The sequence below is a fragment of the Pinus tabuliformis genome, chromosome 8 (assembly GCF_031772625.1).
Source record: "Pinus tabuliformis cultivar Carrire ecotype Pingquan chromosome 8, CPIR1, whole genome shotgun sequence".
Taxonomy (NCBI): domain Eukaryota; kingdom Viridiplantae; phylum Streptophyta; class Pinopsida; order Pinales; family Pinaceae; genus Pinus; species Pinus tabuliformis.
In genome coordinates, this window is record NC_142294.1 from 260,092,485 (window position 1) to 260,118,897 (window position 26,413).

The window sequence follows — 26,413 nt, forward strand, 5'->3', positions numbered from 1 at the left end:
AACATGGTAAACCCATATGTTATCATTCTGAGACATTTAATTCTGTAGTAGTTAATTATCCCACATATGATAAAGAATTGTATGCATTAGTACAGAGTGTGAAAAAGTGGAAACATTACCTAATGGGAAAAGAAACAGTTATGCATACTGATCGTCAACCACTTCAATATTTACACTTACAAATTAAACTGCAACAATCAAGACACTATAGGTGGATGGGTTTTCTACAACAATTTCATTTTGTGATCAGATATAAGAAGGGCATACACAATAAGGTTGTAGATATGTTATCCAGACCAATCATAAATGCATCTACTATACTTAAGCATAACTCAGTATTGTATGAAAGCTACATTGAACAATATGCTCAAGATGTAGACTTTAAATATGTATATGCAACTTTAAGTCATGGCAAACAAGTAGAAGAATTAGATTATCATGCTAAGGACCAACTCTTGTATCATTTGGGAAAGTTATGCATTACTCAAACTGAAAGAGTTAACATAATCCGAGAAGCACACACTTCTCTAATATTAGGTGATTTTGGTGTGAATAAAATAGTTTCATAGCTGTAAAGGTTCTGTTATTTGCCAAGAATGCATGAAATAGTTTCTAGATACATTAAAGGGTGTACCATGTGTGCTAAAAGCAAGCCTAACAATAGAAAACTAGGCTTGTACACTCCACTTCCACTTCCTTCTCATCCTTGGGAAAGTGTTTCCATGGACTTTGTTGGGGGATTGCCAAAATCTAGGAAAGGCCATGACTATTTATGTGTTATTGTGGACAGGCTCAACAAAATGTGTATTATAATACCTTATAACAAGCAGATTACAGTTGAACAAACAACAAAGTTGTTCTTTCAGCATGTATGTGTTCATTTTGGGTTACCCACTTCCATTGTATCTGATCGAGATTCCCAATTTGTTGGGAAGTTTTGGTCAAGTCTGTGGGAATTGATGGAAACCAGACTGAAGAAGAACACATCCTTTCATCCACAAAAGGATGGCCAAACAGAGGTGGTCAATAGGACAATGATCCAGCTTCTCAGGGGATATTGCAGCAAGCATCCCAAGCTTTGGGATGAACATTTATGTTATGTGCAACATGCTTACAACCATGCTAAGCACTCTTCTACACAAAGATCTCCTTTTGAGACTTGTTTTGGATTTACACCAAGGTTTCCCTTGGATTTTGTCTTTAGTAAAGACATAGCAGTTGATGAACACAGTGATGTGGACAAAGCAACCAAGTTCATTGAATAGATCCAAGAAATTCACCAGGCAGTGCAGGAACAACTGGAAAGAAGCCAGGCCAAGTACAAGGGAAGGCATGATAAGCATTGAATTGAGCATAGCTTCCAAGCTGGTGATCAAATCTAGCTGTACATCAGGAAAGACAGAATGCAAGGTGAAGGAAAGAAGCTGAAACCAATAAGGTATGGGCCTCTCAAGATACTTGAGAAAATTGGTGACAACGATTTTCACCTTGATTTGCCAGATTACATGCACATATATTCAGTAGTTAATGCAGAGAAATTGAGACTGTTTGAACCTTCATTGATTGAAGATCCCGAAGAGAAATGTCAGTTACCTTCTTTTGATGATATGTTGCCTAAATATCTCAATGAGTTGTAGGAAGATACAGTTCTGGACATGAATGTGAGAACTACGCGCAGAGGAGATGTTGAGTACCTCAGAATCAGACTCAAAGGCTCAAAACCAAGCAGCGCAAGATGGATAGAGATTGGACAAGTGAGGAAGCTGTATTCTCACTTGATTGACGCTTAAAAACCAACTTTTTGGTGGTCACTTTATTTTTATTTCTTGTTTCTTGGTTTGTGCATGCTTTTAATCTTTGGCGTTTTGAACTTTGATTTCATTCCTCGCAGTCTGTTCCTTTCCGTTTCGGAGTACGTTTCCAATGCCTGGTCGGTGTCTGCAGAAGGGATGTTGAAAGTTTAATCAAAATTAGAAGCGATTCCAAAGGAGTGGACGAGACTGGGACGATTGGAGCAAATAAGCATTACAAGGAGAGGCTAAAATCTTCAAAGTTGAATTCTATGAAATTTTTGTATTATGGGGTTTGGAATAGAGATTACTCTGTTTCTTTTCGATGTGCAGTGTTAGATGCAGTCATTAAGAGCGACGCCAAGAGGAACTCATGTAATCTTCCTTGGTTTCCAGGTAACTTTTGTTGATGTTTAGTTTTGATTCATCTGTCTTCCAGTGATTCATGTATTTTGTACCTCATTGAAAAGAAAGCTCTGCGGTTTTAATGGTGTTTAATTCACCTTACCCTATTTTTTTCAACCGCGGCGGCATCGTTCCCTCTTTTTTTAAGCGCAGCGGCTTCCTCTAGGCAGGCAATTTAAAAAATAAATTATTCTACAGGAATCATCGCTTGTATGTTTTCTGTTTTGTTTTATTAATTTGTTCAGCGATTGTGGATGCGAAGAAGAATCCAAAGATCAGTGAACTATGAAGGCAAAAGAGAGGCCAGGCAAACTTGAGAAGGGTAGGCGTTGTTTTCTTGTTTTCATTTTGATTTTGTTTAAAAATAAATTTGCATATACAACTTTTTTATCTATAATTTTATAATATTTTAAATATTATATTTGATATTCGTTTATTCAATACGAAAGTTGGTATTACTTTAAATTTGGCTGGTTTCTATTTCAAAAAATTGTGAAATGTTTTATTATTAATAATTTTTTTTTTCTAAATACTATGTTATAAAATTTGATTCTTAAATTATTTACAAGTTTTAGTTTTAGTTTTAGTTATTTTTATGATTTTACTATAATTAATTAATTAGTATGTGTTGTATTTATTTTATAATATCTATTAATCTATAATTATTTATATTAGAAAAACACTAAATTTATATAAATTTATCCATTATAAAATTAAATAGCACTTTCACATTAAATTATTTAAATTAAAATAATTTTTATAACTAAACTACTTATACTCGGACAATTAAACACATCATTCATTTGTCTCGATGACTTGATATTATTCGAAATTTAAATTATTTAATTGATTATAAATAAATTCCATGGTCATTTCAAACTTGTTTGAGTTTTTAATTGACCAATGAATATACAATGGTAAGAAGTTTTTGGTTTACGTAAATTATTGTACAATCGAAATTTTCTCATATGTTAATTATAATAAATATTAAATTATGTTAAAATTATTTAATTTATTATAATTCTTTTAAATTATATATATTTACTTGGATATAATTGGAAATTATTGTTTAATTTATTCATTTTAGTCATAGAATGATGATGATGATAACCGCTTTCTCGTCTCACTTTGAAGCTCATGAGAATTAGTTTTTATCTCAACTATGCTCATTTTCTTCTTAGTGTTGGTCAACATAGAGAGATAATTCTAGTTATCAAAGGTGAGGTTGATCACTTCCTTATAGTATCTTAGCTTCCTTTTACCCTCCAACTCCTTACCAACCCACATCTTATCCTTAAAATTGGAGGTGATAGTATCTTTGATACTATCGTTGCTTCCCATGATGATCGCCTCTTTAATCCCCCAAAGGTTGAGGGCATCCTTATATTATTTTTTCAATTTGAGATTATGATATTTTATGATTGGTAAGAAGAAAACTCTACAAATTTTGGTTTTGCATTAAAAAGTCAATTATTGAATCTTGCATGGCCTCTCAACTACTCTTCCCAGAGCTAGTGCCATTAGAGGGATTGGAGCTCCTTCATAGTGTTGAATTGTAGCAGGTTACGATTGGATTGGACAATCATTTCCGCCGAACCCAAAGGTTTTTGGCCAAAACCCTAAGGGGTCATCAAAATAGTTTTCCACAAAGTCCTTACAAGGGAAACGAATTCCGAGGAATTGCCTCCCCAAAGCTACCATAGATCCAAAAATTGAAGTGCAATCAAGTCGTATTGGGTAATATATCCAATGTATACAAGATCAAACACTCATTGGGAAATTCTTCAATATTTCTCCCTCAAAGAAGGCACTTTTCCATTGGATCTAGCTAAAGTGGAAACCTAAAGGGGAAATTAAATTGGAACTAGGCACCAATGAATTTTTTACTATAATGTTTGGAAGAATTTCACATAAAAGACAATTTTTTGAAAAGCTTTGTATTTCTTCAACTATGTTGGATTATATCTTCACTTTCGAATGGATATATGTGTACCCGATAGAGAATATTTCATCGCATATCTAGTTTGGATCAGAATGTACTCATTTCTGCTCGAAATATGAGATGAGGAAATTGTTTCCAACATCAGCAGCTTCCTTTGAAATTCTGTAAAAGCTTCCATAGCTACAAAGAAATCTAGGTATACCCTTATGCCTACATCGACGCTTATATGAATATCTCAAAATTTCTCCCAAGATACATTGATATTTATTATTATGGTGAACTCTAGAAACAAACATTCTATTACAATCATATCCCCTTTCAATGCTAAAGATACCATGTGTGTGGCCATACATATAGGCATTTTCTTCTTTTTTCTATAAATTCTAACACTAACCCATCTCCATCTTTGATGAGGACAACTTTACCAAATCTAGGGGTAAATAAATGTGCTCAAAATCCCCCTGCGGCCCACCCCCACTCAACCCAACAACATTGGTAAGTAGTCATCTACTAGCATTCATTTTTATCCCCTCACTATAGGAAAATCAAACCCTCTTGTGACCATGCCAACCCCTGAAATCGAAATGATGGACAACAATCCACCTTTTCACATCGAAATTGAGTCATCCAATTCCTCATCAGTGCCCCACCCCATGCACATAACCTTTTGAGAGAGTGTCTTGGATCAATCCCCTGACCTTGTCAAGAACATGGAGCTAGATATCATTGACCTCATAAAATTCATTGAAGCTTGGAAAGGAGATGATTTGAGCACATTTGAGGAGCACTAGGTCAAGATCCTAAGCCAAGCATATTGTTAAAGAGAAAATTTGGATTAATAATCTTAAATGAGAGCTTTAACAGATTAAGCCTCCTACAATTTGTGGTGATATCAAGAAGGGTAGGGAAGTGGAATTATGGATATTGGGAATGCTGAAGTAAGATTAATAACCAACCCATTATAATTTTGATTTATTCTAGAGTTATCCCTAGTTATAAGGGGAAAACGAATAATTAATGAGTTCCTAACACGGGGAAATTATAATTGCATTCATGGAAATGCCATCGTTTTTAGGAAACTAATCATTTTACTAGGAGAAAAAAATTTCAGCCAAATTTAGAGATAGGATTGTAGGAAGATTTTGGTTAAAATTTCAACATGTAGTTGGAATGGAAAAACCTCTTCAGCCTAAAAAATAAAAGAGTCATCATTGCAATTAAAATATGTGGAAAATCATGAGTATTCTTTGTTTTCTTGAGATACTCAAATAATTATCTTTTCTATTAACTAGGAATCTATATACATTTTATTGATTTTTCTAGGGGCGCAGGGAAAGAGTATATAGGTGTGCACATTGAAAATGTCTATATTATAATATCTTACTATTGCGTTTCTCGTGTTCATAAATTTTGTGCCTATAAAGTTATAATCTAGTTAATTTTTATGATTTTTTAATGTGGGCATGTATTACGGGGTAATATTTTTTATGCTTATTATGGATTGATGATTGTAGGTGCTTACAATCTATTTATTTTATATGTTTACACTAGTACTAATTAAATTAAATAATCTAAGGAAGATAAAAATATAATTACTACAATAGAAGTGTTTATTTCTCAAATTTTTATTTAATTATCAATAAATATTAAGTGGATGGTACGTGTTAATATTCTAGAATATCCATAGCAGTATGCACAAATCGAATATTGACATTTATACCTAAAGTACTTATGACGTTTTTTCTCTTTTAATTAAATTGATTAATTCATATGAAGTGAGTTATGGTTTCTTGAGCATATAGTGTTGATAGGCTATGGTATTGCAAAAAAAAAAAAAATCTCCATGGTAATGTGTGGGTAAATCTCCATGATTAAGTATCATGTTCCATATTTAGATATATGTGAAATTATATATTATTTTTTTTGATAGTAATGATAATAATAAAAATTCTTTGCATACTAATCTTAACATCATTGTGATGCAATTTCGTTTGGAGAGGCTCTAATAAAGCCAAGAGATGGTCATTAGTATGTTGCAAAAACTTGTTAAACCCAAATTGTTTGTAGGTTTGGGTTTGAATTACTAAGGAAAGCCCGCGGAGCCAAATGATGTTGGACGCGGATGAAGGGAGGAAACAAACTATGGAAACAAATTTGGTTAAGGAAATATGCCCCGTTAAGGACATAGGAGGATATATTACATTACAATTCAACCATTAGTGGCTCCAACTTATCGATGTGGCCACTGGAATGTAGAGAAATAGTTCAGAAATATGATTTCTGGGAAATCGAGGTAGGGGAGATGGATAAATTTTGGGAGGAAGCTTGGAAATAAATGCCACATTTGAAGGAAAAAGACAATCTTTGTGATCTCCAATCTTTTATAACCAATCTAGGCACGAAAACTACTTCTAATTATTGGAAACCCATAGAGGGTACTAGATTTTGGAGAATATAAACGACTAAGTGGGATTGGCTGACTTCTCCCTAGGAGTTTCCCTGGGAATATTTGCACCAAGAGTTAAGTTGCAGGATGATCAAACACTCTAATGAATGTAACAATCTCATATGGGGTAGAATTCCTCTAGGTGCACTTTCTTTGAAAGAGGCATATTTGATTATCGTAGATCATTTGAATATTGAGAAGAAGAAAATATAGAATTGGATTTGGTTGGGCATATGATGCCCAAAAGTTGAAAATTTTCTATGGTTAATTACGCAGTGTAGAGTTCTCACCTGGGATATATTTTGAAATAAAGGTTATGAAGGACCCTCCTTATGCTTTCTCTATCTTGAAGAAGAGGAGGATGTGAACAACCCATTTCATTAAGGTGGATTTGCCTCATATGTATGGGATATTCTCCTTAACATATTTGGTAAAGTTTGATTCAATCACCCAAATATTTCTTCAATGTTGGATCAATGGCAATTGGTAAAGTTTAAGAATCCTATAATTAACAGGGCATTGAACATTGTAATGGGATTAATATTATGGAGCATATTGAAGGAGCATAATGACATGATCTTATAGTAAAAAAATGAACATCTATGGTGATGAGAGATTTGGTCCTCTCAAATCTAAGGGAAACTCCCCTAATTGTTCCATGGTCTTCCAATGATTGGCAAGTGGAAGAGACAGAGGCTGTTATTTTGAGGAACCTTAATTTGGATCAAACAATGTTCCTTCCTCCCTCTAGACCAAAGAAATTTGCTTCTTTTTTTACAAACTCTTCTTATTGCCCCCCTCCATGTTACTTCACAAAATTGAACTTTAATGGTGGTGTGAATGGTAATGTTGATCTTGCAGTGTTTGGAGGATTTTTTCGAAATGCGAATTTTATTCTTTTGATATTTTTTGTGATGAATTCTGGGTGGGTTAGTAATAACTTGGAAAAGTTTTTGGTATTAGAGAATGGTCTACAGTTAGCCATTTGAGAATGCCTTCAATTGCTAGAAGTGGATGATGATTCCCAGTTAGCTTTACAGTTTATACAAAAACTCTTATATGGGCAACCACCTTCTAAACTATATAGAGTTGGATATTAGAGGGGTTGGCGAATAATATTAACGCATTGCATGCCAAATTAGACTATGTTATTATGTGAGATATGGGAAGGACAAGCAATATGGTTACATATTTACTAGCCAATATGGATTTCGATTTAAGGACCCCAATCTAGTCGAGCTTTGGCATCCCACAAATTGGGTTGAAGAACTCCAGAGTTCGTATTTTGAGATTGAAGAGGATAAAGCACCCCCTCATGGGGGTTTCGTGATGGAGTTGCAATATCGAAGTGGAATTCGTGATGAACAGTGTAACAGGCCCCCACTTATCCATTTTTGGACATGGAGTGGCACAAAACTGTTGACACCTAATCATCAACGGATGGGTGAGCTGGAACGCGAACAGTCATCAAGAAGATGAACTGGTCCGTCCCATTTCTGTATATAAATGATAGTTAGCTAATGAATTATGTAATCAGTTTTGTCTGCCCATTCTGGAGTTACCCTGGCCTAACATGGTATCAGAGCACAGGTCCCAGATTCCTTGTAACTCCCATCTCTGTTCTGAGCGCTCCTCTGTCTTGAGCGCTGCATCCGTCCAGAGTATTATTGATTCTCTGCGCATCATTGATTGTCTGCGCCTCATGATTCTCTGCGCATCCGTTTTACCGCCTCTCGATTACCGTTCAATTCTCGACAGCCTGAGAAGCTTGATTTCCCTGAGCGTTCTCCTTCTGCATCGGTCTGGTTCTCGAATGCATTGATGATCTTCTCAGTGGCAATTTTCTCGTTGGTCTCTGCGTTTCTGGCCTGACACAAACTAGGTTTTGACTCGGCTTCCTTGGCACGTTCTGCATCTTCAGACAGAGAGCCGTTACCCTTTCTCTGCAAAATTTTTTGAGCTTCCATCATTCTTCGCTTCTTGACGGGGATATACTCTACATAATCTTCATCTTCTTCGGTTTTTTCTGAAGGGTTTTCGATATTTTCTCCGCTAAATTTTGAGTCTGAGGCGTTTAAACCATGTGATTTTTTTCCAGAACCTTTCGGCTCTGAAGTGTTTACTTGCATTTTGGTGCCGCCTTCAAAGTGAGATTTTCTTTCAATAATTTTAGGGTTTGAGGGATTTACACTGCCATTTCCGTCCTTTCGAACGTCCTCCGCTTCCATTTTATTGCAAAAATATGTGATATGGGTACTCTGAAATAACGAAGATGAACGAAGATGAAGGTGGACTCTGTGTGGCGAGAGGGCGGTCGTTCCTACGATTTGGAATAAACCGTTCTGCTATTCTCTCCCTAGCTACACACTCCAGCCTATCTCTGTCAAGAGGCTGGTGCGGATCTTTCAGCATGAGGTGAAATTCCTCGTCGTATCGTGGCAGGATGGCTCTAAATATATCATCAAGGGGAGGTATTCTTTTTCAAAAACTTGTATTCACTAGTTAGTGAAAGGAAGATCGATTCATATCTTCACGTCAGTTTCCAATTAGAATTCATTCAAACCAGGGAGATTCATTTCAATAGGGAGATGTATTCTTTCTCATGCCATTGAGAATGCCGATATATGACAAGAGAGATGATTTTAATGGCGGTTCTGGTATAATGTTGTGCTGTTGATTTTTCAATATATATTTATGATGGCAGTTTTGAGTATTGCGTTGTAAGCAGTTTTCAAAGGGCTTATGTAAGCAGTTTTCAAAGGATTTATTTATCATTCTGAGTATTGCGTTGTAAGCAGTTTTCAAAGGGCTTATGTAAGCAGTTTTCAAAGGGTTTATTTATCATTCTGAGTATTGCGTTGTTCTTCAAAGTATTTATATATATCAATCAAAGTGTTTGATATTACGCAATTTATTACACAGTTTTCTTTTGAATGATAATGCTGCATTGAAAAGTTATCATTTCAATGCTGATGCTTCTAGCAAACATTAGAGGGATTTGAAGGCTGTAACGTAAGAAAAGTTTTTTTTATCAGCAGAGATATTTTTTACAGAATGCATTCAATCATCTCTATGGTCGGAATAGTTCTCACTGGCAAGGAGAACTATTCTGAATGGTCTCGGATGGTAAAACACACCCTCATCTACAATGAGTTATGGAAAGGAGTGTGTGTCGGAGAAGAAGACAAAGACCCTGTGCAGCCTACATCAGATAAAGAACTTGTCATTTGGGAAAACAAGAACAACAAAGCCTATGCATTGATCACAGCATCTGTAAATGAAGAAGTAAGTCGTCATATTTCATCCTATTCCATTGCCTTTGAAGCTTTACAAAAGCTAAAAGAACACTATGATTCACATTCTGCACTTGAAGTTGTTCAGCGCATGATTAAACTCTTCACTCTTGAACTGAAAAATAATGATCCTCTTGCTCTTGCATCTGAAATAAAGTCTATAATGCATGATATTAAATCCACTAAGGTTGAGCTGTATATCTCTCTTACTGCCTTTCTCAAAGCACTCTATCCTACCTACTCCAATTATCTCGAGTCTTTACAAGCAAATGGAAATCTTAAAGACATAACCTTTGAGTCTCTTGTGAAAAAGTTTGCTGAAAGAGAGAAAGCCTTTGGAAAGAAAACAGTCCCTGAATCTTCTGAAGAGACTGTTTTCCTTGCTCATAAAGAAAAGCATCCTGCTCAAGATTCTACAAGAGGAAGAGGTGGACGAAGAGGAAGAGGAAGATACTTTAGAGGCAGGGGGGCAGACATTCTCAAGCAGAAAAAGCAGATCTGCATTGCATTCGCTGCAAATGAAATGGATCACATGATGCTTCTACATGCAAGCTACCATGGGACAAAATTGAGCAGAGAAGAAATCAACAGAAAGGCAAAACTGATGACACAGACAAAGGTAAAGCACCTGAATCCGCTCACTATATTGAGGCACAATGTAACATTGGAGTAAATGAAGATTTGTTTAATGCTTCACTTGCTTCTTCGAAAAATGACTGGTTGCTTGATTCAGGAGCAACCTGTCATATGACTCATAGGAAAGATTTTTTTGAAGATTTCACTGATAATGTTGATGGAGCAGTATACTTTGCAGATCAGTAAAAAATCAAGCCATCAGGGCTTGGCACAATCAGGCTTAAACTGCCTGGTCTTCCAGACTTTCTTCTGGATCATGTTCTATATCTCCCACAGCTCAAGAGAAACTTGTTGTCCCTGGTCCACATCTGCCAGCAAGGTCACTCCATTCACATGTTTGATGGAAAGCTTGAGGTAAGAAAGGCATCTGACCACTCACTTGTCATGAGGGGTATAGAAGAAGAAAGACTTCTTAAACTGCAAGGAACCTCTGCTCATGCACAACATTTCTCATATATTTCTCATCATGAAGAAGGTACACTTCCGTCAAGTTTATTATGGCATGCTAGATTTGGACCTTTAAACTATGATAGTCTCCACTTGTTGAAGAAAAATGGTGTTGCTGGTTTGCCTACAATTCCTAGAAAACATAAGCAATGTGATGCTTGCATTCTAGGAAAGCATAGCAAACAGTCTTTTCATGATTCACATTCAAGAGCACATAGGAAGCTTGAACTCATTCATTCAGATTTATGTAGTCCAATGCCTATTTCTTCTGCAAATGGAAATAAATATATCATGACATTTATTGATGATTACACCAGAATGTGTTGGGTTTATTTATTGAAGAACAAATCTGATGCTTTTCAAACATTCAAGAATTTTCATAAGTGGATTGAAAATGATGCACAATCTCATATTGGGTCTGTTCGCACTGATAATGGAAAAGAATATACATCAAATGAATTTGAACACTATCTTCGCCAACATGGGATTAAACATCAAACAACTGTGCCTTATAATCCTCAACAGAATGGTGTAGCTGAAAGAATGAACAGAACAATTTTGAATATGGTATGATCCATGCTTTTCTTCAAAAATGTAAAGATAATGTTTTGGGCTGATGTTGTTCTATGTGCTGCATATATAAAGAATAGATGTCCATCTAGTGCTATAAGAAACAAGACTCCTTATGAATTGTGGTATGGACATGTTCCTTCGGTAAAACATCTCAGGATCTTTGGTTCCACCTGTTATGCTTTAATACCGAAGGTACATAGAAACAAACTTAGTGCTAGAAGTCGTAAGTGTATCTTCCTGGGGTATTCAAACACATCTAAAGCATACCGTCTCTATGATGAAGTAAATAAAAAGTTTGTTGTATCTAGAGATGTCATTTTTCTTGAATCATCCAAATCTGACAGTGTTGTTGAGCGGCAACTTGATCGCTTGGATAGATTCACAAAACTGAAATCATTTCAAGAGTTTGATAATCAGATTCCACATCTTGAAGGGGGTATTCCTATACTAGAACAACATGTGGAATCTTCTTCAAAAGAACAATCTCCCCTGCATGAAACTCCAACAACGGATGATGCTTTAAGTGATGTAGTTGATAGAATTGGGAGACTCAATCTTGATTCAGTCCCAACTCAATCAACAGAGCAGCCTGGACCATCTCAGAAAGTTCCCCCAACGTGGCTGACAAAGACACTTGAAAGTGTTCATCCTGATGAAATTGGAAAAACAGGAACCAGAAATACAAACCGACAAGATGGAGGTGATGTAGATAACTCTAATTCACCTGTTGATATGGATGTTACTTATGATTGTGAATTGAACTTGTCTACAGATTTTGAACCAACTTCCTTCAAAGAAGCTGCTTCTCATGATGAATGGAAAGAAGCGATGCAGAAGGAGTATGATGCCCTCATAAAGAATGGCACTTGGAAGCTGGTTGATCCTCCATTTGGAACCAAACCAATTGGCTGCAAGTGGGTCTACAAGAAAAAGTACAACGCTGATGGCTTACTTGACAAGCACAAAGCTAGGCTTGTGGCAAAAGGTTTTGCACAGAAGGAAGGGGTCGATTATGAGGAAGCTTTTGCCCCCACAGCAAAATGGGCCACCATCCGGACACTCTTTGCACTAGCTGCTCAGAACGGTTGGAAAGTCCATCAAATGGATGTAAAAACTACATTCTTGAATGGAGATCTAAAAGAGAATGTTTTTATGTCCCAGCCTGAAGGATTTGCTGTGAAAGGACATGAACACAAAGTATGCAAACTTGTGAAGTCCTTGTATGGCCTCAAACAAGCACCACGAGCCTGGTATGAAAAACTAACTGAGCATCTTCTGAAACTCAACTTCAAACATTTTGATCTTGATGATGCAACTTTATTTGTCAAGAAAGTTGGCAAAACAGTTGTATATCTTGTGGTATATGTAGATGATCTTTTAATGACAGGGAAAAATGAAAGCTATATTGCATCCATAAAGAAAGAATTAGGAAAAAGTTTTGAAATGACTGATTTGGGCTATGTTCATTACTATCTTGGCATTGAAGTAACCCAACATCCAAAATCCATATTTCTTTCTCAAAAGAAATGTTGAAATTTGGTACCGGAGGACAGGTGGTTCCCTTAGGCTTTGATATTTGGCCTAGGGAAAAGTGTCCAAAAGAATTTAAATTTTCTCCTAAAGTGACTTTATAATTTTATAAAGTTAAATATAATTTAAAAGTGACTTTAAGTGATAAAGTTACTAAGTCTAATTTTAAAGTAACTTTTATAAAGTAAAGGAAAAATTAGAAAGGAAAAGTGACTTTGGAAATAAATGACTAAGTGGGTCTTTATTAAAGTGGGGTGAATTAAAAAATAGAAAGTGAGATTTAAATGAGCATTTAATCTTAGGCATTGATCTAAATCTATTTCAGCCATTGGATTTAGAGATCACCCAAAAGTCACTTGGATCACCCAAAAGTCACTTGGAGTTATATTAAAGGAGGAAAAGGAGGAAAAGGTCATTCATTCTTTCATGAGAAGATTGAGAGGAGGAGAGCAAGAGAGCAAGAGAGATTTCTGAGCAGGGAGGAGAAGGAGACAACAGCTTGGCACACATTCCAAGGCAGCAGTTGAGTAGATTTGTACAGCTGATTCAGCACATAGTGAAAGGCAGATTTTTGCACAAAAATCGAGGAGCAATTTGCTGATTTTTCTGCACACAAAACGGAGGTCGTACAACATTTATTGTCATCCTATTTGCTGTAATTTCCAGATTGCTGTGAGGCATGGGAAATGAGATAAGTTGTAAATTTGCTTGCTGATTTTTTGCTGAATAATTCTCACTGTAAAAAGGCAATTTTCAGAAATAAAGAAGAGCTCTCAAACTGGTTTTCCCCAAGAGTTGTAGGGGGTTTTTCCAGGGTCAAGTTGACCAAAAATATCAGTGTTTTAATGTGTTTTAATGGTTGTTTTTGATTGCTGATTTTTAATTCTGCAATTTCCAGCATTCTGAAAAATTTCCAGAATTTGTGTTTTCAGCAATATTTATTTTTTTCAGTCTGTTAAATGTATGGTTATGGGAATGGGAATTTAACTACATGGGAGAAATAAGGAGAAACTGAAGACCAGGGTGGGAAAACAGAAATTTCTTCATGGTATCAGAGCTTGAGTGCTGAAGGGCAGTTTGGGACAGCAAAAGGAAAAATTACAGTTGCTGATTTTTCACTCAGAAAATTCCAGCCAGCTGATTTTTTCATAAACAGCAGTTTTATCTTTACTACAACAGTGCTATTTTTCAGTTTTAGGACATCAGGATGTCATTGGGATTGAGGGTGGAGGATAGGCTAGATGGGCATATAAATTACAGCGTTTGGAAAGAGAGAATGCAGAGTATCTTTGAGGAGGCAGAAGTTTGGGATATCATGGTGCATACCACATAGAACCCTGTTGTTGTACCCACTGATGTTACTCAGTTGGCTGAGTATAAAAAGAAGAACAATAAGGGTAAGAGGCTGATTCTAGACGGAATCAAAGACCATTGCATTCCTCATGTGAGAGGAAAGAGCAATGCCCATGAGATGTGGACAACATTGTCCAATCTCTACCAGAGTACCAATGAGAATCAGAAGATGGTCCTGAAGGAGAAGCTGAAGAACATTAAGATGGGTAATGATAGTGCAACTGGATATCTCACAAAGATTACTAATGTGAGAGATGAGTTGGCAGCGATTGGAGAGGCCATTCCACCCACTGAGTTGGTGCGGATTGCAGTGAATGGCCTCCCCCGTTCATGGTTGAACTTTGCTGATGGGGTTTGTGCACGTGAGACCCTTCCCACATGGGAGAGGTTTTGGGATGATTGCATTCAGACAGAGATCAAGAAAGGACAGCTTGGGGCAGCCAAGCCAGTTGAGAAGGATGAGGACGTAGCACCGGTGGCAAGAGGCAAGAAAGGCAAAGGAAAGAAGCAGGCTTCCAAAAGCAGTGGTGGGGGCAAAGGCAAAGGTAAAGGTAAACAGGGGAACACACAGAAGGACTATTCCAAGGTGAAGTGTTGGAATTGTCAAAAGATGGGACACTATGCAGTTGTGTGTCCGGAGAAGAAGAAGAAGGGGAAGAACCAGGACGTGGCAGCTTCAGCAGAGATTGAGGACTTTGCTGGTCGTTTTGACCGGGAGTTTGCGTTCACAACGTGTGAGTCCTCTAGTGCAGGATCACTTGCCACACAGGTTCAGAGGGAGCATGCTTTTCCCTCGATTAGCGGAGCATCTTCAGGTATCTGGTATGTGGACAGTGGGGCTTCACGTCACGTGACAAGAGTCCGGGAGTACTTCTCAGAGCTTTTAGAGAGTGGCACTGATATTGAGGTAGTACTCGGTGATGACAGAGTTGTTAGAGCAGTCGGGGTGGGGACAGTGACATTTCAGAGGGAGTCCAAACCTCCCTTGAAGGTGTCAGAGGTTCTTTATGTGCCAAGGATGAGGAAGAACCTCATATCCGTCTCAGCTTTGGAGGACAGAGGATATGACATACTGTTCATGGGAGGACAGGTGTTGATGTATCCCAGGGGCACTCCAGCTGATTCAGCTAGAGTGATAGGTGTACGCCATGCAAAGGTGTACAAGTTTGCATTTCAGCCCCTTTTGGCATTGAGCAGTAGTACCGATAGCAGAGCTAGCAGTTCTGAGCTGTGTGAGATTTGGCACCGCAGGATGGGACATATGTATCATGGAGCCTTGAGGACATTGCGGGAGATCACTACAGGTGTGCCAGATTTCAGTACTGATCACTTTGATACTTGCAGAGGTTGTGCGATGGGCAAGTTTGCCAAATCCCCTTTTCCCAGCAGTGACAGCAGAGCGACGGGGATACTTGATTTGATTCATTCTGATGTGAGCGGTCGGATGTCTCATGTTTCCTTGAGTGGATATGAGTACTATGTCTTATTCATTGATGATCACTCCAGGAGGACCTGGATTTACTTCTTGAAGACCAAGAGTGAGGTCTTCAAGCGGTTTTAGGAGTTCAGAGCTCTTGTGGAGACTCAGACAGGTCGAAAGATCAAGTCCCTGAGATCAGACAATGGAGGAGAGTACACCCTTGGAGAGTTTGTTGATTATTGTGCGGAGGCAGGCATTAGGAGGGAGTTCACTGTTCCTTACAACCCCCAGCAGAACGGGGTTGCGGAGAGGAAGAACAGATCCATCATAGGGGCTGCCAAAGCCATGATACATGATCAGGGGTTGCCATTGTTCTTGTGGGCAGAGGCCTGCAACACAACTGTTTACTTGCAGAACAGGAGTCCGCATCGTGCCTTGGGGCACATGACTCCGGAGGAGGCTTTCTCTGGGAATAAGCCTAATCTTGGTCATCTTCATATCTTTGAATGCATTGCATACTCCTATATACCCAAGGAGAAGAGGACCAAACTAGAGCCCACCGCAGAGAAGGGTATCTTTGTGGGCTACAGTGAGACCTCAAAAGCCTTTAGGATTTACATTCCCACACAGAGGAGAGTTGTTGTCAGACGGGATGTGAAGTTCGAGGAGGACAAGGCCTTTAGGAGGTCACGGGAGTTAGAGTATCTGGATCAGCCAGACCCTCAGCAACAGTTGAGCCAGTCGCAGGGATCCAGTGGGCAGGGATCAGGAGGATCCAGATGTACATCTATAAGGATGTTAGGTCCATCAGTGAGCAGTGGCTCATCGAGCCAGAGGGGTGGTGCTCCAGGAAGCATGCAGAGCAGTTCACAGAGCAGTTCACTAGGGAGTCCACTGGTGGACAGTTCACACGGTACCTCAGCTTCTACAGGTTTAGGTGCAGGAAGGAGGACAACAGACGGATAGTCAGGAGTTCAGGCTACTGATGGTGATGAGGAGGAGGAGTTTCATTCTCCTATGGGAGAAGCATGCTCAGGGAAGAGGAAGCCCATGTGGCTTCAGGACACCTTGAGAGATGCCACATCTGTTGCTGAGCCGAAGAGGCCGGTCAGAGAGAGTAGACCACCTGAGAGGTTTTGTAGTTATTTGGCGATGGTTACCAACATCCTTGACTCCGAGCCTTCTAGCTATGAGGAGGCAGCTAGCCAACAGGTCTGGAGAGAGGCCATGCAGGAGGAGTATTCTTCTATCATGAAGAATGATGTTTGGGAGGTGGTGCCGAGGCCTGAGGGCAAATCCGTGGTTACTTCCAGATGGCTTTACAAGGTAAAGCATGCTGCAGATCGCAGCATTGAGAAATTCAAAGTGAGGTTTGTGGCTAGAGGGTTCTCCCAGGTAGAGGGAGTTGATTATGAGGAGACCTTCACTCCCGTGGCTCGATATACTTCGATTCGCTCCATTATATCGATAGCAGCAGAGATGGGTTGGAAGATCCACCAGATGGATGTGAAGACCACATTTCTCAATGGCTTCATACAGGAGGAGGTGTACATTGAGCAACCACAGGGCTTTGAGGTGCATGGGAAGGAGTCCCATGTGTGCAGATTGAAGAAGGCCCTTTATGGCCTGAAGCAAGCTCCCAGAGCTTGGTACTCCAAGATAGATGCATACTTGCAGGGGATGGGTTTCACAAAGAGTGAGGCAGATCCGAACCTTTAGTTTATTGTGATTGGTGAGGAGCCTCTCATTCTGGTGTTGTATGTGGATGACTTGATCATTACAGGTGCAGAGGGACTCATAGAGCACTGCAAGAGAGATCTTGCGGCGGAGTTTGAGATGAAGGACATCGGCTTGATGCATTACTTTTTGGGTATGGAGGTGTGGCAGGAGGAGGGGCATTTCTTCCTGGGGCAGGGGAAGTATATTGTGGACATCCTTAGCAGATTCCACATGGAGGATTGTAGACCCACGCCGACACAGATGATCACCAACTGGAAGAAGCTTCATGCTTCAGATTCCGAGTTGGTGGATCCGACATTGTACAGGCAGCTGATTGGTTCCTTGATGTATTTGGTCAACACTAGACCAGATATCTGTTTTGCAGTCAACACGATGAGTCAGTTTATGTGTGAGCCTAGGAAGGTTCACTGGGTGGCTGCAAAACACATTTTGCGGTACTTGCAGGGGACAGTGGATTATGGTCTGGACTACAGGCAGGGAGATGGAGTGAGATTGGCACGATACACTGATTCTGATTGGGCAGGTTGTGCTTCTGATAGGAAGAGCACTTCAGGGTGTTGTTTTGGGTTGGGTTCAGCAATAGTGTCATGGTTCAGCCGGAAGCAGCAGTCAGTAGCATTGAGTTCAGCGGAAGCAGAGTATATGGCAGCCAGTCTAGCTAGTTGTGAGGCTATCGGGCTTCACAAGATGTTGTTTGGCTTATTTGGTCAGCCGTTGAGACCTTCAGTGATTTACTGTGATAATCAGAGTTGCATTAAACTCACGAAGAATCCAGTATTTCATGATAGGTCAAAGCATATCGGGATCAGATATCATTTCAGCAGAGACTATGTTCAGAAGGGAGCTGTGAAGCTTGAGTATATTTCCACTGATGAGCAGGTTGCAGATATCCTTACCAAAGCCTTACCACGGGGCAAGCATGTCTACTTCAGAGACAAGATGGGTGTGGTGAGGAACACCTTCCTCGGTAAGAGGGAGTGTTGAAATTTGGTACCGGAGGACAGGTGGTTCCCTTAGGCTTTAATCTTTGGCCTAGGGAAAAGTGTCCAAAAGAATTTAATTTTTCTCCTAAAGTGACTTTATAATTTTATAAAGTTAAATCTAATTTAAAAGTGACTTTAAGTGATAAAGTTACTAAGTCTAATTTTAAAGTAACTTTTATAAAGTAAAGGAAAAATTAGAAAGGAAAAGTGACTTTGGAAATAAATGACTAAGTGGGTCTTTATTAAAGTGGGGTGAATTAAAAAATAGAAAGTGAGATTTAAATGAGCATTTAATCTCAGCCATTGATCTAAATCTATTTCATCCATTGGATTTAGAGATCACCCAAAAGTCACTTGGATCACCCAAAAGTCACTTGGAGTTATATTAAAGGAGGAAAAGGAGGAAAAGGTCATTCATTCTTTCATGAGCAGATTGGGAGAAGGAGAGCAAGAGAGCAAGAGAGATTTCTGAGCAGGGAGGAGAAGGAGACAGCAGCTTGGCACACATTCCAAGGCAGCAGTTGAGAAGATTTGTACAGCTGATTCAGCACATAGTGAAAGGCAGATTTTTGCACAAAAATCGAGGAGCAATTTGCTGATTTTTCTGCACACAAAACGGAGGTCGTACATCATTTATTGTTGTCCTGTTTGCTATAATTTCCAGATTGCTGTGAGGCACGAGAAAAGAGATAAGTTGTAAATTTGCTTGCTGATTTTTTGCTGAATAATTCTCACTGTAAAAAGACAATTTTTAGAAATAAAGAAGAGCTCTCAAATTGGTTTTCCCCAAGAGTTGTAGGGGGTTTTTCCAGGGTCAAGTTGACCAAAAATATCAGTGTTTTAATGGCTGTTTTTGATTGCTGATTTTTAATTCTGCAATTTCCAGCATTCTGAAAAATTTCCAGAATTTGTGTTTTCAGCAATATTTATTTTTTTCAGTCTGTTAAATGTATGGTTATGGGAGTGGGCATTTAACTACATGGGAGAAATAAGGAGAAACTGAAAACCGAGGTGGGAAAACAGAAATTTCTACAAGAAATACATTGGAGATTTGTTAAACAGATTTGGCATGACAGAGTGCAATCCTCTTTCTACTCCAATGGAACAAAACTTGAAGCTCACATCTATTGAAAGAAAGGAATTTGAGGATGCAACAAAGTATAGACAGCTTGTAGGAAGTCTCATCTACCTCACTACTACCAGACCAGACATTTCATTTGCTGTTGGAATCCTCTCCAGGTTTATGCAAAAGCCTTGTGAGGGACATTGGTCAGCTGCAAAAAGAGTTCTACGGTACTTGAAGGGAACTCAAGACCTTGGAATCAAGTATACACAGGTGGACGACTTCAACTTGATTGGATACTCTGATTCAGACTTCGATGGAGACAACGAAACTGGGGTATCTACTTCAGGATATGCTATGAGTCTTGGATCAGGAGCTGTCTCCTGGAGATCACGCAAACAATCAGTACCAGCAGATTCCACAACAGAAGAAGAATATGTGGCAGCAGCTGAAGCAACGAAAGAAATTGTGTGGCTCAGGAAATTTCTTGAATATTTGCAGGTAAAACAAATACAATCAACTCCACTCATGATTGATAACACCTCTGCAATAAAGTTGGCCAAGAACCCAAAGTTCCATTATCGCACTAAGCACATCAATACTAAATATCATATGATCCGACATCATGTTGAGGCCAAAACAATCCATCTCCGTCATTGTTCCACAAACGAGCAAATTGCAGACATCTTCACCAAAGTGCTTGGAAGAGAAAAGCTTGAAAGATTCAGAATGATGCTTGGACTCACCAACATCCCTTCAGATTAAGGGGGGGAATGTTGACACCTAATCCTCAACGGATGGGTGAACTGGAACGCGAACAGTCATCAAGAAGATGAACTGATCCGTCCCATTTCTGTATATAAATGATAGTTAGCTATTGAATTATGCAATCAGTTTTTTCTGCCCATTCTGGAGTTACCCTGGCCTGACAAAAACAATACCTGGACTTGGGTGGATAAACTTATGTCTTCTCACTTTAAATGCATGGTTGCAACACTGCTAGGGTGTCATAGGTTCGTGTTACAGTAGAGTGGAGGTGAGGTGAGTTTCTCACCTTATTGCCTTTGGTTTATTTTTGAAGTGAGTTACGTGGGATTAGGAGTGATTGTCCTATGATTTTCTATTGTTGGTAACATACACTACTACCTTTGATTTGTTGGTGAAGAAAATTTTGTGGGATTAGGAGAGATTTTCCTTTGTTTTGTTGCAACAAGTATCATTTTGCACTCTAGTGACATAGAGTCATCTTTGTCAGGAGGATTAGTTATATTGATGACTAAATCGAAAAAAATTTCTTTGTGTTATTCCTTCACACTACAGAGAGAGGGTCGGTCTTTGAACTGGTGGATGTTCTTTCAAATTCAACCCTCTAGACTTACATCTCTGCAGCTATCTTATTTTCTTGCCCAATATTGGTATATGGTTTTTGGTACCCTGGTAACTTCTCAGTTTGATATTAGTACAAAGGTTTTCAGTTTTTTCTTAAAGGTGCAAACTCTATTTCGAGTAGTGTGTTACTCCCTCTTTTGAAAATCTAGGTTAACTATTGCTATGGGATATTGGTTTTTAGTATCCACAATTAGGAATTCTCCCTGTTTAATTACATTTTAAAATGTTGTGACATCACCTCTACTAGTCATATCTCATGGAAATTTTTTAGTGGGTTGTTTGAGTTTATGGAATCTTAGTGTAGTGTAAAGCGAGTGGTGTTCTTTAAGTGTTAACAAGGTTATGCCCTTAGTGTGTCATGAATTCTTTATCTCCTTTGAATTTGGGCTTTGTTAGTGGCATTAGGGAGATGACTTGTTTGTGTCTTGGTTTTCCAGTCTAGTTAAAGTGTGTTACTGCTCAGTCTGTTTAGTTGGTAGTGGTCCTCTGTTTGGTTATCAAAATTACTCTCTCCTCCTAATTACCATGCCTTCTCGTCTGAGACAGGTCAGTTTAAGAGGGGGAGCTAGAAACCTTGGCCCCTAACATCGTAGGCTCTTCACTTGGCAATCTATTGCATCCTATTTTAACTTAATCCCATCGGAAATTCGAAGGAAAATTTTTCAACTAGAGTTATAGGTGTTTGGGGAACACACTTACTTCTTTGATTCTAAAATTAGAGTTAGGTGTGTGAAATGGATTCTAGACCCTAGAAATTTCTGGAAAACTAGATTGTATTTTCTACTCTCTCTCTTACTTCATCAACAAGTCGACACTCTATTTAACATGGTTTTAAGAGACAAAAAACTGGATAATTACAAAATCTTTGCGGAATAGGAATACATTGATTCGTATCTGAGTAGGGTGGAAAGTTATGTGGTGCTGGTGATCGAAATGGATCCTAGAAAACCCTCTAAGTCTTCAAAGTCTTCTAAAGATAAAAAATATCAAAGAATAAGAACTCTTAGAAATAGCGAATAACACTATCAGGAGTGAAAAAACATGAAGAGATAGTGGAAAAATAGAATATCGGTAGTTTAAACAACTTTTCACAGGAGCCGTCGAATCTAGCCGATCAACGGTCTAGATTTGATCAGCATATCGCAATCGACGGTGACAGGTAGAGGCTATTAGAGGCGACCATATAAATGTTGCAATAGCGATTAATGGGCTCAACGAGGATCGTCGATCAAGTGCACAGATCAATGGCCCAGGTTAACCCGCCATATCGCATGGGCAAATTACAAGGGAGCACTTACAACGACCCGGGGACTATGCGATGTGCGATTGCGATATATATCATATTGCAATATCGCGTCGGAGCATTACAAAGGAGCGAGGCCGATAACAAGCATGACTTACGATAGCTGGGCCCGATAAGGTTACAAATGATATTTTATATAATTTGAGATCTGGAAAATGGCATTTTCCTTTGTATTTCATATTTTCGTAAATAAACTAAAAAAAGGGAATATGAATCAAGCAACGAATTTGGACCCAAAGGGATAAACATACCGATATATATATTTTGAGTTCCGTAATGAGCGGATTTTGGGCAAGCCTTAAGTGGTAAGTCGTATTGGACGGGCTCCGCCCGATCCCATCCACTGGCCGACACATTGTGTGCAAAAACCACCTTTTTAGGTGGGTAATCTCCGTATGCCTTGGCCGCTTGAAATGAATCTTAGTCATTGGATTAGGATCATGCAGATCAACAGTGGATATGCGATAGCGATATAAAACCGGGCCCGATGGAACTTATAGATGCAAATGGATTTTAGTGTTTTAATGTATTTTTCAAATACAAAGGGAAAACCACGGAACGGGCATTTGTGACATGCGATAGCGATTTACAAGCTGAGCGGATGGAATATAGGGCAGAATTCATAATATTTGAAGTCTGATGAACAATGATTTGGCAGATTTTTCCCATGTTTTACAGTGTTTCTCTATGTAAACAGAAAATGCATTTTTTGGGAATTTCAAAGGCCCGATGGTCCTTTTCGTTGTACAAAGGTGGCCACCTTCCCTAAAGACGTTATGCCATGATTGCTAATGCTCAGAAGGGGATTTGAACGGATAGAGGCTGGGAGTCAGAGAGCCTAAGAAGGGGAACGAATAGACAACATTGATTGGCTTTAAAGCCACAAACTAATAGAGACAGAGAGGACGCAGTGTTGAGACAGAGCAAAGACAGAGACAAAGAGTGAGAGGGAGAGTCTATGTACTCAAATAGGCTTGAGGTGTTAAGGAAAACTCCTGTTGTTTTGTATCTGTTGTATTGAGACTCAATTTGAGATCACACTTTGTAAATCTCTACACTTGAAAACATAATAGAGAGGCCACCATTGAAAGTTGGACCATGAGACATAGCCGAGGAGCTTTGGGTGAACTCCATATTAAACTTGCTATGTTTATGTGTTTTGTCTATTATGTTTCTTTAACTACTTCCTTGTCTATGTTATTGACAATATTATCGGTCCATGGCACTAAGTAATATAGGCAAATCCATGCACATGAGTCTGTAATACCTTAAAATTAATCTAACAACTTATTTTCAGATCAAGTGGTATCAGAGATTTAGGTTTGCTAAGGTTAGACAAGCTTTGTGCTGGATTGTTGAATGCTAACTAGGTCAAAGCTCAAACTAGGAGAAGGAGAGCTTGTTGATACTAATCTAGAGATTGGAAGAGTCTACGCTCAGAGGAGAATGGCCAGAGAAGTTCCATTGGAATTAGACTCTAAGTTCATGGATAGTTTCATGACCATGAGAGCCATAGTGGAAGAAATGTATTAGGAATTTAAGAAGGATTGAGGTGCAAGCACCTCAACACCCGAACAAGGCAAAGGAGTAGAGGAACCTCTTCTATTTTCCCATTCTGAAGGCAAAGGGAAAGGGGAAGTGCCTCCACCATCGACTCCTCCTTTTAGCCTTGAAAATAAAAGGAAGAAAACATCTTTGATTAAATTAGATGTAAAGTTTGATTTGCCCATCTATGATGGAGAATTAATTGCAGAAAAGCTACATAACTGGATTAGACAGATTGATGTATATTGTAGGGTGTAGAACATTGATTCAGAAAGGAGAAAGATTCAGCTAGCCAACCTTCGCCTTGGAGAAACTACACTAGTGTGGTGGGAAGGCATGACCCAAACTAATTTGAAGAAGCATGGTACAATTCTTCCCACATGGAGTGAATTTGTTTCTACCCTTAAAAGACAATTCTATCCACTATCTTATATGCAGAAAGTGATGATGAGTTGGAAAACTCTTTGACAATTAAAGGGCCCTAGTGTACAAAGCTATACCAAGGAATTTAGAAAAAGATCTTTAATTCTAAGCATTTCTTTAGACTCACTTGAAACTTTGTTGAAGTATATAGGTGGTCTGCATAGCTATTTGAGGCACACCAGTCTCATGTTTAACCCCACTAGCATAGAAGAGGTATCCGTTCAGGCTACACATCTAGAGGCTAGAGGAAAGAATATGAACCCAAAGATTGGGGGATCATCATAGCCCTCTGCAAGCAAAAACAACGAAAAGAAGAAGTTGAGATGGAAAGAGAGGAAGCAAAATGTTGTACAAAAGGATAAACCTTCATGTAATCATTGTAAGAAGGATGGACATGATGATGTACATTGCTAGTCTTTGCATTAGGAGCTGAAACCCAAGAAGCTTGATGGCAAGAACAAGAAGACTGCTGCTACTACTTAGAAAGATTTGGGGTCAGACTCAGGTGATGAAACAAAACTCGCAGCTATAGGTATAAAAGGTAAAAATTCTAAAGCATCTACTAGTAATTCTGCACAATCTACTGATAATGAAGAAAATGAGAGGAAAAGACATGAGCTTTTTCATATTAGAGTATTTCCAAGCACCAAAAGATTGATACTTTCTTTGATAGTGGTTCACAAGTAAACTTGATTTCTGAAGAAATTGTAAAGAAGTTGGGATTTCTAAAAACACCTAACAAGAATCCATATCCATTAGGTTGGGTATGTGATAAAGCAAAGCTACAAGTTACTAGACAATGTAAACTTAGGTTTGCATTTGGGTCAACATTTGTAGATGAGGTTGAGTTAGATATAGTTCCTTCGGATATATGTGGTATTGTTTTAAGAAGTCCTTACTTGTATTATAGAAAAGCCATTTTCTATAGAATTGAAAATAAGTATCAACTCAGAAAAGATGGAATAGAATATATTGTAAGAGCTCATTAACTCAAAAATAATTATACTCTCATAAACTCAGGGTAGATGAAAAGAATTGTAAATTCATGCAAGTAATTTTTACTAATGGTTCTAAAGGAAAAGACCCCTGATAAAAACAATGCATTTGAAGGTTGTGATGCTAAACAGAAAGGTGATTTAGAAAAAGTTGTTTCAGAATATGATATCCTATTTCAAGAACCTAAAGGTGTGCCACCCAAAAGGGAAATTGTACATGGTATTCATTTGTAGCAAGATGCTCCATTGCCTAACATCGGAATGTACATGTTATCCACTTTAGAGAATGCGGAGATGAAGAATCAAGTACATGAGCTGCTCGATAAAGGGTTCATAAGGCCAACCACATCACCGTGTGGATCTCCAATTATGTTGGTGAGAAAGAAAGATGGTTCATGGAGGATGTGCATTGATTACAGAGAACTGAATAAAATAACGATCAAGAATCATTATCCTCTTCCTCACATTGATGATCTATTAGATCAGCTGAAAGAGGGAGTTTACTTTTCCAAGAGAGACTTGCATAGTGGCTACCATCAGGTCAGAGTTGCAGAATAAGATGCATGGAAGACTACTTTTAGAACAAAGCAAGGACTGTATGAATGGGTAGTTATGCCTTTTGGCTTAACTAATGCTCTTGTCACTTTCATGAGAGTTATGAATGATATACTCAAACCTTTTATTAATGATTTTGTAATTGTATATTTAGATGACATTCTTGTTTTCAGTAAAACATGGGAAGAACATTTAAAGCATGTAAAGCAGACTCTAGATGTTTTGAAAAGAGAAAATCTCTATGTTAAGTTATAAAGATGTGAATTTCGAAAAACATCTTTAAATTATTTGGGTCATATTATAGGGGGTGGTGAATTGAAGATAGATCCCTCTAAGGTCAAATTCATTGTGAACTGGCCTAAACCCAAGTCTGCTATAGAACTCAGGAGTTTCCTAGGATCAACACAATATTGGAGAAAGTTTATTGCTAACTTTTTCTTGATTGCAACTCACTTACATGCTTTAACAGGATTGAATAAGGTGTTTCCGTGGGGAGGCAAACAACAGAAAGCCTTGGACACCTTGAAAGAAAAATTAGTACAGCACCAGTACTAGCATTGCCAGATCTTCAAAGACCATTTG